Here is a 4,374-nt window from a genome sequence, read left to right as displayed (position 1 = left end):
GACATGAGTCCCCAAATGGGGGGAGCCCATTTTGCTTAGCTCCATGCAACTGAGCAGCTCCTCAGCTGCTCATGAACCTTTCTACTGAATTGTCATTACTGTGGTTACGTGGGACCATGACAGGCCAGTGCAGAACTATCCTGTTCTTCCTAGGCTTTGGCCACAGGCTTGGCTTTAATACTTCAGCAGGCTTCAGACTATACATATGTCTGGAAAGCAATTTTTTCCATGTATAACAGTTTTGTTTGTATAGCATGGGAGAACTGCACACCTCAAGAACTCTTCCCAAGCCTTGTGCATTCAGTTATTGATAGCATTGCTTTGGTGATTATCAGTAAGGTATCTTACACCACCCCAGCTGAGAAGTTTCAACACCTCTGCCAATACGTAATCCTGCACCACCAAAACAACAGCCAGACTGACAGCCACTACCTACCTGCTTGTCAAACCACTCAGATCTGTGTACTAGAGCAGATTCATCTCTTTGGCATCAACACAGTACAGCAAGGTCTAGGATGGAAAACCCATGGCTTTTAATGCCTATTTAAGTGGTTTGAACCTGGGTCTCAGCGTTCACAGTGCTGTGATTTAACCACTTCACCACCAGGGGCTCCCTGATCAGGTCCTGGTCAGGGCCCCTCCCCGGGCAGATGGAGCTCGTTAGCCCTGTAAGGCAATCCATCTACGTCCTGAGGACCTCGCTGCCACCGTCCAAGCATGCTTGGCCCTGGCAGATGAACCTCAGGATTAAAGGGTGGGCTCAGTTCCGCGCACACTGTGTCTCACCTAAAAAATCCAATGCGCAGGCTGGAAGGTGTAAAAACCTTCCCCGGTTCTTCGTTCGCGAAGAGACTGACCAATATACAATAAGTGGTTTGATACCAGCATTGCTGTCAGTAGCTCCATTTCTGCCCTGTGTTGAAGTGACATCAGGATGCTCAGGCACACAGAACTGCCTTATCCTCTTACCTGCCCCAATCATGCTACCTGCAGTCTGGCCATCCCCCTCTGTCTCCATACAGTCTAAGAATCATAAAACAGATTGGGTTGGAAGGGACCTTAAAGATAATCCAGTTTCAAACCCCCTGCCGTGGGATGAGACCTGCCCCCCCGCTTTGCAACCACCAGTATTAGTCAGTTTTCGGACTCGCAATTGCTTCTATTAGCTTTTTTAATCACATCCTTTTTCTTGGGACATCATGACCCCAGTCCTCATCACTCCAAACTGAGCTCAAGTGCAGAAAGTTCACAAGAAATGGAAGGAAGGACAAGCTATCAGAAGAAAATATAAAGCATTTCCTAGGTAGAGATAAAACTAAACTAGCCAAGTTCAGTTCTAGGACTGTTTAATCAAGCAGGTGACTAAACACCAGAAAAAAATCCCTGATATACTCAGTGAAGACTGATGTTCAGTGGAAAGCACTGAGTTAGCCTCCTCTCAATCACACAGGTCTTTGTACAGAGTAGTAAAGTTTGTGGAATAAGATGTGGTCCATACACTACAGTTGGCATCAAGTTAGAGACTATTAAAAGCTGGACCTCACAAGCCCATCGGACTGGATGGGATTCATAGAACCATTAGGGCTGGAAAAGACCTCTAATCTCAGAGTTGAACCATTCACCCAGCATTACTAGAGTCCACCACTAAACCATGTCCCCAGGTGCCACACCTAAATGTTTCCTGAATACTTCCAGGGATAGCGATTCCATCACTTCCCTGGACAGCCTGACCACCCTTTCTATGGAGAAATATTTTCCTACTATTGCATCTAAACTTCCCCTAGGGCAGCTTGAGGCCATTTCCTCTCATCCTGACACTTTTTATCTGGGACACCTCCTTTTAGATAGCTGTAGAAAGCATTAAGATCCCCCCTAAAACTCCTTTTTTCCAGGCTAAACAATCTCAGCTCCCTCAGCCATGTTTCATTGGACTTGTACTCCAGCTCCATTGCCCTTCTCTGGATGCTGGAGCACTTCGATGTTCTTCTCAGTACTGAGGGGTCCAGAACTGAGCACAGTGCTCAAGGTACGCAGGCCTGAGTGCAGAGGAACAACCACTTCCCTGGTCCTGTTTGCCACACAATTCGTTATACAAGCCAGGAAGCCACTGGCTTTCTTGGCCACCTGGGCATGCTGCTGGCTCCTGTTCAGCTGCTGTCAAGTAGCACCACCAGGTCACTTTCCAGCCACTCTTTCCCCAGACTGTAGCACTGACTGGGGTTGTGGTGACACAAGTGCACAACCCAGCCCTTGGCATTGTTAAACCCCATAAATCCAGTCTGTCCAGATCCCTCTTCAGAACCTTCCTACTCTCCAGTAGATGAACATTCCCACCCCAATGGTGGAGTCTGCAAACTGACAGAGGGAGCACTCTATCCCATCATCCAGATAATCAGTGAAGATATTAAACACGACTAGCTCCGATACTGAACCCTGGGAAACCCTACTACTGACCACCACCACACGCCCTGGGCCCAGCCATCCAGCCAGAATTTTTACCCAGCAAACAGTGCATCCATCCAAGCCATAAGCAGTCAGTTTTCTCTGAGAATCCTGTGGGACACAGCCTCAAAGACTTGACTGAAACCCAGACCAACACCACCCACCACCTTTCCCTCATCCACTATGCAGGTCACCTTGTCATAGACGGAGATCAGGCTGGCCAAGCATGACCTGCCATTCACAAACCCATGCTTGTCTGGGCCTGGTTGTCCTGTACATGCCATGTGACAATGCTCAAGATGATCTGTTCCACGACCTTCCCTGGCATAAAGGTCAGGCTGACATGCCCATATTACCCAGATCCTGCTTCTGGTCCTTGTAGATGGGCATCATGTTTGTTACCCTCCAGCCAACTGGGACCTGCCCAGGACTGCTGCTATAAATAAAAGTGGCTTGGCAAAGTCTTTCACCAGCTCCCTCAGTACCCTTGGGTGGATCCCATCTGGCCACATAGATTTGTGTGTGTCTAAGTGGCGTAGCAAGTCAATAACCCTTTCCTCCTGGATTGGGGGAGGCTTGATTCCAGTCCCTGTCTTCCAGCTCAGAGAGCAAAAGCTCTTATTTTAGAGACTGAGGTAAAGAAGGCATTAAGTACTTCAGCTTTTTTTCCCTCACCCTTTGCCACTATGTTCCCCCCACCATATCCCGTAAAGGATGGAGATCCTCCTTAGCCCTCCTTTTGTTGCTTAGTGCTCCTCTGGCTGTCATCTGACAGTAAATCATCTACAGAAAGTCCTTCCTACCCCCTTTAGAACTGCTATTTGATTGATTTATTCACAGAAATTAAGTGGGCATGTGGACTTGCAGTCAGTGCCATTTCCTCCACTGGTTTATGAGAAATACAAGTATCAACCAGCTAGTAACTACAGAAAGCTTTGCATTTGTATTGCTGTAATGGATAGAATTATGTAGACACCACATTCTCAGGTCAGCTATCAGCACCCTTTAGGAGAAGGGATAATGGAGCATTATTGAAGGACACTCCTGAGGTAAAAAATGAAGATGACAGGTAGTTTCACATGAAACCTGCAAGCTTCAGGCAAAGTTAAAAGAGAAAAACATGAAGATGAATCTTCAGTCTGTGGAGGTCAGTCTAAAAAACAGTTCTTCAAAGTTAGATTACTGCTAACTTGTTACAGTTGAGATTGTTAGACAGGATCTCTTGATGCTGCACGTTGGAATTTCTTATTTTCATAGAAGAGTTAATTGGTCATTTTCAACAGTCTTAAGTACTTGAAACAACTAGAAGTTACTATTTAATATCTAGAGCACAATTAGAAACATGTAACATCACAGATTAGATTTTGGGTGACTAGTGAAACCCATATTCAGAAATTAAGGGTTTGAAGGTGTTAGAGCTCCAATGCTGACACAAGTTTTCCCTACTTAGGTGACTTTGGGGGCTATCAGCATTGTTAGAGCTTTGAGGGTAAACTGCAGCTACTATTCCTGTAGGACTAAATCACATGAACTCCAGGAATCTCCCCTTATGCTGGCTGCATCCGCTTGGCAGTGATATCGGTAGCCACTAGCTTCTGATCTAGGTTACTATGCAGACACATGCCTCCTTTGTTTTAAGAGACAAACCTCACCTTATCTAAGCTTAAGTACCCTAAATGTATGCTAGTTTTTTAACTCAGAAACAGGAGCTGTCTGAATTCAGATGACTATTTCAAATATTTAACGCTGAAGAAAAAATACAGGTTAGATGAAGATGGCAATTTTTTGTGTTCATTTAGAAAAAGTTTTAGCTTCAATAACAGCATTAACATTTTCATTTGGCTTTGTCTGACATACTGCCTCATTTTAAAGTACCAAGGTGCTAACAGTGGAGATGCATCCCCTACAAGGCAAAGCAAATTTAAAGTAAAT

This window comes from Empidonax traillii, unplaced genomic scaffold, assembly GCF_003031625.1.
Source record: "Empidonax traillii isolate 1590-97213 ecotype Southwest subspecies unplaced genomic scaffold, ASM303162v1 scaffold798:size368312, whole genome shotgun sequence".
In the NCBI taxonomy this organism is placed as follows: domain Eukaryota; kingdom Metazoa; phylum Chordata; class Aves; order Passeriformes; family Tyrannidae; genus Empidonax; species Empidonax traillii.
This window is presented reverse-complemented; position numbering follows the sequence as displayed.